The 16,702-nt window shown below is 38.4% G+C and overlaps 1 protein-coding gene across 7 annotated transcripts in view; it reads left to right on the forward strand.

Moving 5' to 3' along the window:
• LOC124135142 (huntingtin-interacting protein 1-like) overlaps positions 1 to 16,702 on the forward strand; it is a 90,107-nt gene that overhangs the window by 10,912 nt on the left and 62,493 nt on the right. The gene's annotated exons all lie outside the window — the stretch shown is intronic.

Genomic DNA, 16,702 nt, shown 5'->3' on the forward strand with positions numbered 1-16,702 from the left:
TATGTTGAGATGTAAAAATTTAGAAGAAAAAATAATGGAACCAAAGAATTTGTAACAATAAGTATTGATATTTTGTGAAATGTAATTTCCGGTGGACATGGGCATTGGGTTAGCCTGGTGGTTAATGTGTTAGCTTGTCATGCTGGAGACGTTGGTTCTATTCCCCACATTGTACAAAGTGTGACCCATTTCTGGTGTCCCACTACAATATTGCTGGAATATTGCTAAAAGAGGTATTAGACAACATTCATTCATTCTCTCATGTACCTATGATTGTGGGTTCAAATCCCAGTTCGTCAGCATCGTCAGTATGTTTCTAGGTTTGTCAACACATACCCTTTCTCATGGGTTTCACCGAAGTGGTAAACGTCTGAGACCTGCATCACTTCGGGGTTTCCTCCCACATTAAACTGACATGCCGTGATATAACTGGAATACTGTTAAAAGCGGCATTGACCCCAACTCACTCACTCACTCACTCACTCATGTGGACACCATGGAGTCAGAATCTCCTCTTTTTGTTACCAGATGCTTTTGCATGTAAGTCAGCAATATCCTAGGTCATTGTGTATGTATAAACATGTATATTTGATCTTCGAATGATTTGTCAAATTTAATGAGAAAACAGCTTCAGTTTTAGAAATTTGACAACAAAGACAATTAAGGCATTTCATAGCCATTTTTGCAGGCATTGCAGTCACTGAACATGCTAAAAGGTTTTTGATGAGTAAGCAGAATCTGTTTTGATTGTGACAGCACATGCCTGAGGTGATTGTGTCTAATAATAACTAGTGATATTTCCATGGGCCAGTGGTTATTTTGTTTACAGTTCTGACCCTTCTGGCCGTGATATTTACAGGTCTTTTATTTCCATTGTTAAGCTATGCCATATACCATCATATACACTGACCATATATATGTTGCATTTGAGTATATTGACCTCATTTCAGCTCTGTATTTCTGTAGAGGCCTCTGACCTCTGTGGATGATGTAGCAAGCTGTTGATGTAATTGTATACCAAGGTGGGGAATATTAGTTCACAAAAAGGAGTGTTTATCATGATTTATATGCTTGGATACAATGTCCTGGGTCCCATTCCTAAAACTCGTAAAAGTGATCTTAGAGCTACGACTATCATAAGTCTGGCTTACAGGTTGGGTGTTACAATCACCTTAGCACTAACATTGCTCTTTGGAACAGGCCCCCCTGACAGACCCAAAAGTTCACTGAATATCAGCTGCAATCAGCATTATTCCAGTGTAATTAAAGGAGCAAGTGAAATCAAGTCAGCAACGATTCACGCCATCTCGGCATGATGAAACATGATCAAGTCATATCACCTGGCAACACGATCCATTTTAGTTGACTCCACCCATCCTGTGTGTCCCCATGCCAGCTGTATGACTACCTGTTCAAGTCTCTCTTCCGACTTCATTCTAGTGAGCTGCCCATACATATAGATGCAGGGCTCAATTAATTTATCTAAACCTGTACCATTGCATCCTATTATTGCAAAATGCAACCTTATATTTATGGCTACAGGCGCCAATGACAAAAAAATATTCAGGTTTGTGTCCACACAAAACCGATCTTTAAACACACACAATGCCTCTAAAATTTATTTATATTTACCTTACTACATCATTAATCCCTGTATTATGTGTAATGTGTCATGCTTTCTTGGGAATGATGTAATCAAACTATGGGTACTTCCAAGATGTGCACATGTTCCTCTTATGTTTTACATTAGCAGCAAACTGGCCCAATCGTTTTACCTTTGATCAATTTATTACACCTGGGTGCTACCTGTTTTTGTTTGGTGCAACTTGGTTTTCATGTCAACATGCAACTGGTGCAAGTTATGTCAGGTTCTTGAATAAAGCCATGCTCTTACAACAAGCATAAGGTGTTGGGGACCACTATTCCCTGAAATTCATAAGGTGCAGAAATTTGGTGTACTACATGGCTTTGATTGGGTTAAAATATCTTGTAAGGAGGAGTCTGACTCTAAGCAGTGTTCAAGATTAAGTTTAAAAGTGAAGGAGTCTTTGTGAAGTTGTCTTTACCATTATCATGATTATGTTGAAAGTTGAAGATTTATGGGGCCCCTAGATTCTAAAACAAAGGCGCAAACTTCGAGGACCCCAGGACCTCCTGTAATGTTTTTAACACTGCTTATAAAGGTCAAGGTCGCAAGGATGGAGCCCTGTTCCAGGGATTGACCTGGGTCTAATATTTCTCTTTTCCTGTTGTTTGGACTCTCAGTAATACTGACAGATTTGAGGGGTCCAGGCATGAAAATGGGGGGGGTCCTAGGCTGGCGACATGTGGCACCTTGGCTTGATTTACAAGAAAATTTTATGATGTTATATCGTTACACAGGCTCAGAAGCCTTTTGTTTAATATTAACATGATTAATTGGTATTTCAAGAACATGAAGAAGACACCCTGAACATTGGGTGTAAGTCTTTCAAGAATGGGAATGTCCATTGTTGTAACATTATTATTATTACTAATACTATTAAATATATTACATACAGTCAAATCAAACAGCCATACTTTCTGCATCTCCCACGACTCACGATGTAAATTATTCGATGCCATTCTCAATTTGCAATATTTATCATCCTGTGAAATCTGCGTTATCACTTTCCTCATCTTATGAGGAAACAACAAACATGACACAGGTGATTTTAAGTGTAACAGCAGAATATGCTGACTGGGCTGGAATACAGTCATGTTTTACCTGACAGATAAACTAGAAAAACTGTTGACCCACGTGAAGTTAAATCAGTTATTGATAATCGATTGATTGATCAGTTGTTCATTGATCAGTAGCAACTCTTTGCATGTAAACATTTACACAATTCAGGGTTAGAAATTGGCACTAGTCCTGTAGTCCTTATGCCAAACTGGCTAATAGGTAAGGTATCTCAAGGACTAGTAGAAATTTGCCCTTTTTAAGGGTTTTGCTATATGTTATCATTATAAGGACTAGTGGACTAAAAATGTTGGTTTCTATCGCTGCAATTTCAGATTATTAGATCAATACAATACAACTGTAGGGGGCAGTGAGGTGGCAAGTACTTCAAGAGTCGGCGTGTCAAGCCACATGTCCAGATTTGATTCCCCGCATTTGTACAATGTGTGAAGCCTGTAAATTTCTGGTGTCACCTCAGAGTAATAATATGGCTTGAATATTAATAAAAGCAGCGTAAAATTCCATTAATTGAGTCACCAGCTCACTCAGTATATTAGTAAGTATGAGATAAGTATACCCACCTTTTAGTGTAGTCAGCAAAATAATGGAATTGTCAGCCCAGGCAATCATCATGACAATTACTGGAATGTTTCCTCAGCATGAAATCTTTCTCTGATGAAAGTTCTCACATGAATTTCACTTGACATACACCAAATTTGGAAGGGATGACCATGGTTAAAAGAGCACTGGTCACGGTCAGGTCATTCAAAGATATATTACTTGTTCTCCAACACAAATGATATGGTTCAGATTAATAATATTTTTACGATACAGAGTTAATGGCTCCACAGGCTCAGTTTAAGATATGTCATTAGATCTCTAATGAACATGGGCATCAATCCATGGAGCCGAGTCCCCTATTAAACCCTTTAAATTTATGTGATGCTGTCTCCGACTTAAACCGTTAGTCTGAAGCCCAAGTCTAGTAAAATTCTTTGTGGGCTTGTGAGCTCAGTTGGTAACAGTCCATATGGTAAAATGTACTAAATATGATGCTCTGGTAGTAGACTCAAAGGCTTTTGGCACAGACTCATGATGATGATTTTAACTGAAAAAATATGGTAGATTACAGAGTTAACTTCACACAATTTGACAAGATCTCTATTGAACATGGGTACCAACCCCAGGAATATAGTCCTCTTTTAAGCCATTAAGATTCATGTGATGATTTGGACTGAAATAAACTTACTTTACCAATGAAGACAGTCACAGTCATTAATGACAGACAGCTACATGACTCTGTACTTGAGCTGTTGCATGCATACATGCTGGTAACGGACTACCGTAATTATTCTGATAAATAAATGAACATCATCTGGACACTAAGATGACTGTAATTAAGGCACTTGGTGTCAGCACTTTTGAAAGTGGAATCTGCTCTTGTCCTTATGAACATTTATAATGTTTGTGAGATGTCTATCTTCATGATGATATACCTGATATAATAATTATGATGAAATATGAATCAATCTTTAAAAAAAATATTTGATGATTTGATTATATGCTTGAATAAAACAGTGTTGTGATGGAACATGTTGAATATCAAGTGATATTTAGGATAACTAACATTTGAAGAATTGATATTTTCATCAAGCTTGATTATTTCCACATAAATAACAGCAGATATTCAGATTGATATATAATTAAGGCCATAAGTGATCTATTAAAAGTGAAAATGATAACCTGGATTGCCCAGAAATGGATGGATCTTTTGGACTTGCTTTGCATTATCATGCTGTTTTTTTGCAAACCTTTGTAAATACTACTTGATACATGGGTAGGCAGATCGTGACACATAATGGTAGGCATATCGTGAAACATATGGTTGTTGTTCCTCAAGTTGACTATTTACGGTAGTGCGGCTTGTGCACATGTAACATTGAACACCTGCTGTGTCCCTGCATGTCCCTCGGTAGGTGGTCACTACTTATAAACTGTGCACCGACACCCCATGGCTTAAACTTGACTCCACCCTGGTTTCATCTCTCTTTTGTTCATAGTGGAACATTTGACAGGCTGTTAGTTTGATCATCTTCATGATGGCTTCATATTTGCTGTCGGTAAGTGAACATCGTCCAGTCTGCAACTTGAGCCACTTGTCTAAAGCCCGAATCTTGTAAATATTTGTTTGGTCAAGTATGCTCAGCTAAGATAGTCATAGATAAATACTTAATTAAACCTACTGAATGTGATGCCAAGAGACCATTTCAGACTGTATACATGGTATATACCGTATTCGACGTAATTAGCGCCCTGCTCTAATAAGCGCCCACAGCAATATTTGCTAATATATTGGCTTGTGAACAATCCCAATTAGCACCTCTTCCGATTGATCAATGTACACAAGACTTATTTATTCACGTATAATACGCACTCATGTGTTATATGCACCCTTAATTATGGGCAATTAAATTCTGGAAAATATATCTGTCGTACATAAACATTTTAGGCTGTCAGCATAAACCACGAAATTTATGTTTCAACTCTGTTTTTTTCTCTCACCAAAATGATGTTCTAATAAGAGCCCCCTATTTCTAATTTTGAGAGCTCCCTGGGCGCTTATTACGTTGAATACGGTATGTAAACTTATTTTGTGTATATCCTAGTAACAAGCATTTATAATCATAAATGTGTGGAGTATAGTTTTAAAATTGTTCCTTCTTCTCTAAAGGAAATATTCAACTTTTGGTAGTACCAATCTTAGAAATATGTCAATGCATTGTTTCTGATTTGCCAAGTCATATTTCAATAACTGGCATTTTCTATGAGTATGCTTCCGAAGACACTTACTGTTTGTCAAAATATCTCGTTCACTCGGTTTTCAAACAAACTTTTACATGAAATGAGCTGCAGACTTTAAATATAAGCTGGATATGACCAATAGTGTCTGTCCCTGATGTCTCCACAACAGTGGCATATGAATTTGCCTTGCAGAATTTTATCTTTTAAAATTAAGTTTCAATGTTTCATGTTTATATTGGCTTTGCATGTTTAGTTTGGGGTCAGTTTCCTTCCCAGTTAAACACCAGTACACTTTTTATACTTAAGAGAGAATTGTTTGTGTTATCATGGTTATGAACATCTAAAAAAAATCACAATTTGATAAATGCAAACACGGCTAATATTGAGTATATTTTGCCAGTCTGTGATAAAATATCAATACCAAAGTACAAAATATGAACTGAATATGTACCAAACTAATTGCTTTGTAAATAGTATAACAGTAAGTCCTGCACCATGATTGCGGAATATCTGTTATGTTTTTAATCAAAGCCAGTCTAGATGATAAAAATAGGCAGGTCTATTAAGCGATATTCTGCAAAATCGGCATTGGGATTGTTTTTTAATAGAACAACCGAGAAAATCGTATTGTGTGTTAAACGTTTTCATAAACTCTGAGTCTTTATCAATAGTGTTCACATGCCTTTGGGCTTTGGGTGTATTTTGCCAGTCTGTGTCAAGATATCAGACTCAAAATATCAATACAGATGTAAATTGAATGATAAATACTGATAACTTTGTGGGTAGTATAAACATGCTTGTCCATCAGTGCATCAGGGCACTGATATTATACTTGTACAGTACTTTGTAATTGAACATGGCTGAACAATTGGGTGTTTGTGTGTGACTCACAGTTACTGTATAATGAATGTGGAGAATGTTTGAGTAATTACATGTACCAGACTGACCACGGCCCAAATTAGCTGTCTGAACACTTTGATGTAGCAGCATCCCGTCACTGGCGAACCCTTGACCACGCTGACCCTGCACATACTTCTGTGTAATCATGGTACATTGCTTATATCCATTTGTGTTGGCGCTGAGAAATGGTTGCGTTTTTTTAATGCTTCTTTTTCTTTTCTTTAGTTAACATTTGCATAATCATGATAATTATAGATTATATGTAAGGAAGAGAATTTACAGAGCTCCAGATTAGCAATTGAGTTTTTACCCGAAGGTTTCTATTTTAATTGGGTTTTTACATTTTTCACTAGGTAATCAATATTTTTTCACTCGTCTATTCATCATCATGATCATTCTATTGTTTTTGGGTTGTTTTTTCCCAAAATGAGTAAGAGTTTTGAGATTTCAGAAAAAAAGAAGTAATGTTTTAGATGTCTATATCGGTTCTAAATATAGGCTTGACTCGGGAAGTAAGTTAGCTCATAATTGTGTTACCGAAATTAGCCCTGTTGTATGCATGCTGAAAAAGCTTCATTGGGTATTTACGCATGCTGTTTTCAAACAATTGAGTTTTTCATTTAATGCATGTGTTTCTGCACGCAAGTTAATTGAAAGTAATTGGGTTTTTAATAGTTTTGGGGGGTACTTTACACAAATACGCAGCTTATCTGTAGCTCTTAATTTATAATAAATAATAAAGAAGTTGACGTTCATAAATTCTCTTCCTTTGTGTATCACTTCTCAATGCCTTTCAAGGACTTGATCATTTATGTGTGATTGAAATTAAGCAGACAAGTTGAGGGTTCCTAATATTATAACCATCATGTTAAATGTTGAAGATTTAGGGGTCCCTAGGTTCTAAAATTAATAGGAAAAAGTGTCGTAGCAAAAGACATTAAAATGTGGTACTTGTTATTACCCTGCCTGGCACTCAGAATTAAGAGGCTAAAACAAGGACTGGTCGGCTTTGAGTCAGTATACTGTGTCTGAGTGGGTTCTCCATGTTAAACTGCAGCATGGTATCTCTGGCATTAGTCCAGAATAGTACAAGCAGCCACACACACACGCACACACTCACACACGCATACAAGCATACGTGTGTGCTGCTATGTAGAAGTGCAATAATCTTGAATGTGATGTCATACCCTAATTCACCTCAACCATAAGACAGCGTGCCGTAAGGATCCAAGGACCCCTGTTAATTTCTAACACTGTATTACCATGATTAAAAGATTTGAAGCAAATTGTAACTCAGCTGGAAAATATGTCAAACTGACAAATTCTGGAATATAAAGATCTCTTATTGAGAAAGGGGTTTGTTGGGTTCATGTCAGTGAACATTTAGAAAGCTGACACGAAGTTGAAAAAAAAGAAAAACACTGATTGTTCCTTTAATGGTTGATTCAACGCATGGCCTTCTAATCTTGACAGTCTTCTTAACAAACACTTTCAGCCTTGCAGCCACAATATGATTATTGTGCAGCTAAAGACATAATCCCTTTCTCAGATACACCAATATTAATCTAACACATTGAAGGGCCTCTGTGCTAATAATCAAGGGAATTTTCACAAGTCCAGTAATTGTTGAAGCGGAGAATGTAGTTGATGTAGACATCCCAATCACGTTAATGTTATTTGAAGTCCATCGTTTTGTTTGCTCGACCAGTTGTGGTAATCCTCTTTGGAATCCTGTGATCCTGGCTGTTGATGCATTGCTCGACTTTCTTCCCTTAGTGGAACGAACTGATGGACAGTGGCTTCAGGCTTCATTTTGTTAAATAAACTTTATCTTCTTGAATTAAAATCGTAGAGGTACATTCTGGTATGATTCTGTTAATTGGTTAAAGGTCACTTTGTAATGAGAATACAATCTCAAGTTTTATGGCAGTATTTTCAGTAGATTTTAGTGGTAGCTTATGAACCAGTATAAGCTAATCTTACAAGACCAGAAGGAGTTTTACTGGACTCGGGCTTTGGACTTGTGACTGAGAATATATATTTGCTAGTTTTTGACGGTTTTGAAATTTGGAACATGCCTTGAGGTCACGGGTGACCTTGAATGGAAAAATATTTCTAATTGGTGAGGGCTTGTTACACTCAACTCAAATACAACTTGGGTCACATTTTGTTTCGTTTTATTGTTTACAGAATTGATTGAAGAAAAAATATATTTGTGTGCTGAATAATTTTCTTAATATTTGTCATGAAGTTGTTTGAGTTTGATGGAAATAAATGCTAGCACAGTTTAAAATGTGGTATGTTGGTATTTTTACACCAACATACCATAGATTGATAGATAGATAGATAGATAGATAGATAGATGTTTACTTCTGTGAAGGCTTTGTCCTCTAATGCTTGGATCAGTGTTATTTCAATATTAACAGTTGCTTTCATTATGTGTGATCATGTAGTATGGCTTTTTACTTTTCTGATCCATCAAAGATAGAGAGGTTAGACAAGAATAAGTAACAAGTATTTGTAGTTTACTTTTTGTCTCCTTGGCATGTAATGTGTTTCCAAATGCAACAAGTTTGTATTTGATTCTGTTCATAGTGGTGTGTTTGTCCGGACCATTACCCTACATGCCCTAAAACTAATAGGTATTCTGTTATAAAATACCAGGTTGTCAATTTAGGAATTTTGAGAATTTATATTTTTTCTGTTTCCATGGCAAGAAGGTTGATTTTGACTCATCTTCATATTGGTGTTTTCCTGACATAGAAATACAAAGTTCCAAATCCCAATTCCATGGTATTGTTTTGATAGCTCAATAACCACTCTTGTATACAGACAAGTCAGATTAGATAGAATTGGTCGGCTGAGCAACCCATGCTTGTCGTAAAAGGAGACTATTGGGATTGGATGGTCAGACTCAGTGACTTTGTTAATGCATGTCATCATGTCCCAATTGTGTAGATGATGTCAGTAACGGGATTGTCTGATCCAGACTCTATTATTGTCAGACAACTGTCATATAGTCGGAATATTTCTGAGCGTGTCGTTAAACAACAAACAAACAAATTATGACTTGTGTACAAATACCCAGCACAGGTACTCCCATTTGATGGAAACACAAAACTGGAATTGTTAATGTTGCAGGTTTATGTTCTTTATCATGTTTATGACTGACAGACTGACTGAATGCCCCCCTTTGACAATAATGTAATGTTCTGCGCTCCATAACAAACATGATGTTATTTAATGACTAGAAGAATGTTCCTTTACTTGATTTACATGCTTTAGAGCAATGTGGGTGAACAACCACTTTTATCTGGTACGTTTCAAGGCCACAGTACGATACATATCTTGATAAACGTCAGGATATGATATGTGTCATGTTACACAGGCAACGATACGATACCAATCTCGATAAACAGGTCACTATATGATATGTGTCTTGATACTCTGGTCATGATACGATATGTATCTCGATAAACAGGTCGTGTTATGATATGTGTCTTGATACTTATTTAAATACACTGGTCACAATATGATACGTATCTCATTAGGCCAGAATAACAACACAAAAGCCATGAATTGAAATACGTGTGTTTATTGGTATTTCAGATGAGTGAAAAAATGGCGACAGGCTGTTTCTTCCTTGTTAACTGTTCTCAGTCCATCACAAAAAGTGACAGGTTAGCCAAAATGTCACATCACCCAACAGCTGATTTGTAGGAGCCTTTCAACATTTGTTCAAGCTCACGCGTAACCCTATTAGATAGGGTAATTCAGGAATAGGACGCAAGCCTAAGGAATTCATTTTCTATGACCAGTGCAGAGGACAAGTGGAAATTGTATTTCACAAATCCTCAGAGTGTGTAGCTAGTCCTGCTTAATTGAGAGAAACTACATTTACATTTTCTGTCAGTTTTATTGAGATCCAATTTGTAACAAAATTGAAGCTTTACGAACTGGTTCAGAATAATAGCCTTCAAATACTACGAGTCAAAGATGACTACCATCGTTTAATTTCTACTACCGGATTAGCTTGCGTCACAAGAGCTGACTAATGATTGGTTGGTTGTATGTGTATGACCAGGCTGATTGTGTTGTCATATAAGAATTGACTTTCACATTGTGTGAGTTCATTGGAGTATGAACCTTCATAGAGTGAGGGCCAAACTGTATGAACATCAGAGCTTGCGAATTATTGTTTGTTGATGATGTTTCTCACAACCATGAGGGCGGTCGGGTAGCCTAGTGGTTGAAGTGTTCGCTCGTTACGCCGAAGACCCTGGTTCGATTCCCAACATGGGTACAATGTGTGAAGCCCATTTCTGGTGTCCCCCGCAGTGATTATGCTGGAATATTGCTAAAAACGGCGTAAAACCATACTCACTCACTCACTCACTCACTCACTCACTCACTCACTCACTCACAACCATGATGCGGTGGTGGCGGAGTCCAGTGGTTAAAAAATTCACTCATCACACCAAGGCTGGGTTTGATTCCCCACATGAGTATACTGTGAGCCCATCGCCATGATATTACTGGAATAGATCTATAAATGGCGTAATACCATACTCACTTACTCAGCGATAGAAATTGGCACTAGGCCTATAGTCCTATGGCCAAATTTGTTTGTTTGTTTGTTAACGCCTCACTCAGCAATATTTCAGCTATATGACAGTGGTCTGTAAATAATCAAGTTTGGATTGACATCATGAGTATCGATCCACGCAATTGGGATACGATGACATGCATCAACCATGTCAGTGAGCCTGATCACTTGATCCCATTAGTCACTTCTTATGACAAGCAAGCATGGTTTCTTTGGACAAGGTATCAAAAGGACAAGTAGACATTTGCCACTTTTAAAGGTTTTTCTATATGTTGTCATTATACATGTGGAATGGTGGACTGAAAAGGACTGGTGGACGAAAAATGTTATTTTAATCGGTGTTACTCTAAGAACTGCTCGTTTGACTGTCCCAGTCGTGACTCCCTACAGGCTTCAGTGATGAAGCTGGGGTATTGCTGTCAGTGGTTTTAACTGTGGTAAAATAAGATCACTCACTGGTGAAGATACAGTTTTCAATATGGACTGAAAAAGGAAGAAAGAATCTGATTAAGGAAGAAAGAATCTGATTTGGTTGTTATCTCTTTATTTCGTACAGGAAATGAGTTGAGTGAGTTGGGTTTAACACAGATTTGAACAGTTATATCACGGCGTGTCAGCTACTTGTGGAAGGCAAGCCTGAAGTGATGCAGGTCTCAGACGTTTACCACTTTGATGAAACCCATGAGCACGGGTATGGTGCTGGTTCTTGAGAATAAATTAGTTTGCAGATGAAGTGATCAATGTAACTAAGTTTTACAGGAAGGATGTCTGGTTTGCCTAGGCGGAATAGTTTGACACATGAGCGAACACTATGTATGAGGATAGGCCAGGTTGTGACAGGCCAACTGTAACACTTAGATGCAGCCAGGTGGGCCAACAGGTCAATCTGGAACTATCTCTTCATCTTACGTACTTGTGGTCTATTCTGGAATGTAACTTGTAATAGACCCGGGGTCTTGTGAAGATCCGGGGTAGAGGCCCATGCTTGCCGTAAATGGCAACTATGCTTGTCATTAGAGGCAACTAACGGGATTGGGTGGTCAGGCTCAGTGACTTGTTTGATGCATGTCATCGTATCCTCGGTGGTCTAATTGTAGAGCATCCACCCGGAGAGCAGAAGGTCCGGGGGTTCGATCCCTGGTCGCGTCATACCAAAAGATGTTAAAAGATGGTACTTGTTGTTACCCTGCCTGGTGCTCGGCATTAAGGGGCTAAAACAAGGACTGGTCGGCTTGGAGTCTGTATACTGTGTCTGAGTGGGGTATTCATGTTAAACTGCGGCATGGTATCTCAGTGGGCTAGCACTATAAATTGGCATCAGTCTGGACTAGTACAAGCAGACACACACACACACACACACACACACACGTGCATGCACGTTGCTATATAAGTGCAATAATCTTGGACGCGACAAACCCAATTTCACCTCACCTCACAAAATTGTAATATGATCTGAAAAAGTGATCAGTGAGTATGTTGCCAATCAGCTGACAAATGGCCACAATAAAAAGTACCTCAATGCTTCAGGCAACACACAACCCTGAAAATTGGCTCCCAAATCCCTTTCTTCCCACCTTCATAGAACTGCGTCAGGTTTCTTATAACAGATTTTATTTATGGCCTGTGATCATCATTCAGCGTGAACATTGGGAAGGGTGAAATAATATTGTTGATGTTACATACCGGAATAAAGCTGTAGGTGGGATAGCAGATGGGATGTGGGGTCTCCAGAAGTTACTGTATCTTCATTAGATGCATGCATGGCTATATTTATTGGGACAGTATCTATTTGTAGCATGGATCAATGTTGTAACTCTAACGAACAAGCTACACTTCCTTGTTAGAAATAGCAAGTATGTCAGCCGATCCTTGCTGGCCTATGGGTTAGGTATACTGTGTTGGCCTCATAGCTAGGTTTATTTCTAGGGAGCCACCTGGCTCCTGCTATTAGATCCGTGGTTGGCCAAGGCAATATTTTTGGAGCACATATTATTTTACAGAGGTGTGAATTAATTATGAGATAAACATGATGAAACAATGTAAATATCTTCACAGCCATGTTCCAGTCATTACAATAACCTTGCTGAAACATATTTGTAGTCATCGCAAGTCTTTTAATTGAGCAACAGTCTGATAAAACATGTGTGGTAAACGCACAATTTTGTCCCTTTGGATCAGAATTATCCCGAAATAGAGGGCTGGTATGGCTAATTATTGTTAGGCAGATTAACTGGTTAGGTTAATTAGGGTTGAGTTCTTACTTGGGGAACAGTGATTTGATACATTCCATGGATAAGGGGTCTTTGATGGAAGAAAACTAGGATGATAACCACAGACAAGGATGGGGATGCAGTGGAGAAAACTTGTTTGATGGAAAACCTGATCCCTATGCTATCAGGAACCAGTTCTTCCTAGACTATTGCGCTATTTCAACACTGTACTTGTTGTACTTGATGGCTTGACTGAATCAGGTGGCCACAGTGTCTGTGTTGTGTGGTGCATTCCAGTACTATCTGTACTTGGCAGTGTGCTTGCATGATGATCATCGGATCAACCACTGAATTATTTATAAGCTGCTGTAATAATGTGGGTGTCATATTGCCTACTAGAGACTATGTTATGTAACGAGAAGTCACTACAATCTGTTGATTCTGTAAGTAGATCAATAAGCCCTGAAGGCTCAAGTTGATCCAACTTCTGTAATCACCAGATACAAGTGATTTCCCTGACATCAACCATGCTATGGTTGATATATAATTTCTGTGGAATTTGTATATTGACCAATGGTTGCCTCATTTTTACTTGCACAAAATGCATGTTTAGAATGGCTTGAGAATTCCTGGCTCAGAATCAACAATAAGAATAGTGTGACAGCGTTAGAAACAGTTTCAGTCCACTAGTCCTCATAATGATAACATATAGGCCAATCCTTAAAAATGGCAAATTTCTACTTATTATTAGTCCTTAGGATACCTTAACTATTGGGCAGTTTGGCCAATTTCTAACGCTGTTTGATGTCATCATAATGGTTTAATCAAAGGTAAAGCCTCATCAAATGAAAGCGAGTGTCAAGCCCTAGCCTAAAATATGTCATGCAATTATTGTGAGTAGACCTACCTTTGTTGATGTTGAAACGGATGAACATGATAAACGCCATCTCATTAATCAGATAGGCCAGGTGCAGTGATACTAATATGATGATAAAAAACTTCATCATCCAAACAGCGTTAGAAATTGGCACTAGTCCTGTAGTCCTTACCAAACTGCCCAATAGTAAAGGTATCCTAAGGACTAGTAGAAATTGGCCCATTTTAAGGGTTTTGCTATATATTATCATAAGGACTATTGGACAAAAACTGTTAGTTTCTAACCCTGCCAAAACTGATTACCACAGGAGATATGGCTTGGGTGAGATCAAGCAATATCTACATTGTAAATGACATCACTAATGACTCGCTACTGAAGCTCAGTTAGCAGTACTTTTTACACTTATTACTGTCTACAAACTGAAAAAGTTTGAAGAATGATGTTGGAAGATAAATAAGATCTCACCCTCGTGTCTTTTGATGTCAAAGTCTCATAGTTTTTCCACTTTTATCAACTCGTGTTGATATATTTGATATCAAAAGACACTCAGGGGAGATTCTCTAATGTATGTCCAGATAGATGTTGATCTATTTATAAGTGATCAGCGAGGGTAAATTGTGATTTTAATTTCACATTTACATTTACATGATTTACAATATTTGTCATGCACCAAGTACACAGTGTGATTTTCATAAAACCAGTTTAGAATGTTCATTATCGATCAGTAATTTTAGAGTCATTTCATACATGCTTGCCATAGAAGGCGACTATGCTTGTCATAAGAGGCGAGTAACGGGATCAGATGGTCAGACTCGCTGACTTGTTTGTTGCATGTAATCGTATCCCAATTGCATGGATCGATGATCATGATGTCAATCACTGGATTGTCTGGTCCAAACTCGTTTATTTACAGACAGCTGACAGCAGTCATATTGCTGGAATATTGCGGACTGCAGCGTTAAACAACAAAAAAACAAAACAAATTCTTGTTGCTCATTACATAAACATGAACAGTTGCTCATGATTTGACAAGAGCTTAATGTTCCACTGTCCAGCGGATGGTAGACCCGTGTTACAGTCAGTGTGACTGGCAGGACAAGCTGCTGGTAACACTGAAACAATTGCTCCTTGAGTTTGAATCGGGTGAGTGTTTTAGAATGTGAAATTCCAGGGCCGCATTGTACAGGAGTGGGGTATTACTCACGAAATACCAGACTCCCTGTGTCACTTGCTTCATTGAGGAGCAGGGGGCTGACCCACATGTTAAACACACCACTCTGTCATTGCCATGGACTAACAAGGAAGACAGCTGGTCGGTGTTTCACAACTGCTACTCTAGATAATGCTCTCGATGTGCTAAGAGGACATATTTTATGAGTGAGTGAGTGAGTTTTACGCTGCTTTTAGTAGCAGGGGACACCAGATATGGGCTTTACACATTGTACTCCTGTGGGGAATTGAACTCGGGGACTTCAGCGTGGCAAACAAACACTTTAACCACAAGGCTATCCCACCGCTAAATATTGACAGTAGTGGGTGACCCCACCTAGATGAACACTACCAAGCTGACTGTCGTTCATTTCCCGATGAACATCAGTATGTCATGTGATTACGTTGTCAATCGAGCGGAGATCTACAGAAATACTAAAGGGACAACTGACGACACCGATTCAGGCTATGAATGATGCAGGCTTTGAGGCCAGACAGATCATTTATGTCAAAATGAAGCGTCCATTCGAAGCTGTAACAGAGAATGCTCGACTTACCAAAAGAAATCACTGAGCTCCACACTGTGGTGTATTGCTTCGGATATTCCAACTGCACCGCCTCATGCGGTAATCCCCGTCATCAGCAGCCGTAGTATGACTCAAAAACACACCAAAAGTTCACAGAACGTTAATATCAATTCATTTTCAGCATAAGCCGGGTCTGGATTTCTTTCCAACGCTAACTTTTTTTGAGAACTCATTTCAAGTGAATGACATTTCTGTAGCCGCCATTTTCTAACGTTTGTAAAACCAAGGGATGCCACTCCAAATGGAATGTTTGGGACGGATAACGTCACGACGTCACGACTCTCCACGTTGATATAGTTTGCTATATGTATCTGTCAATATAAGGATTGAAGTTGTATTTGTTGACGTTCATCAGCTGATGAAGACTGCCTCACGTGAGCAAATTTACCATGAAGCACTTTGCGCATATAGCGTCATATAGCTGGAATATTGCTGAGTGCGACGTGAAACAACAAACAAACAAAAACCTCAGGGGGAAGGAATGCATACATAATCAGAAATAAATGCAAACATTAGCTACTTGTAGAGTTTAGTTATTAATGTCGTTAAGCAATAAATCATGTAACTAACCATGGATCTGTGTTATCCTGTGGGTTACAATCCAGATCCTACTCAGGACCCACCCAACCCCAGTATCTGAGTCCAGGGCCCACTTGCACAAAGCAATCTTAGCGCTAAGATGATCTTAACTCCCATACTTTAACATAGGCTTACAATGGTCTTAGCGCTAAGATCGTTTTGTGCAAGTGGGCCCTGTACTAAAAAACAGAAATATTACAATCTATGACTAAATGACAACCTAGGATTTCA

Source organism: Haliotis rufescens, unplaced genomic scaffold, assembly GCF_023055435.1.
Source record: "Haliotis rufescens isolate VD_foot unplaced genomic scaffold, xgHalRufe1.0.p SCAF_15, whole genome shotgun sequence".
Lineage (NCBI taxonomy): Eukaryota > Metazoa > Mollusca > Gastropoda > Lepetellida > Haliotidae > Haliotis > Haliotis rufescens.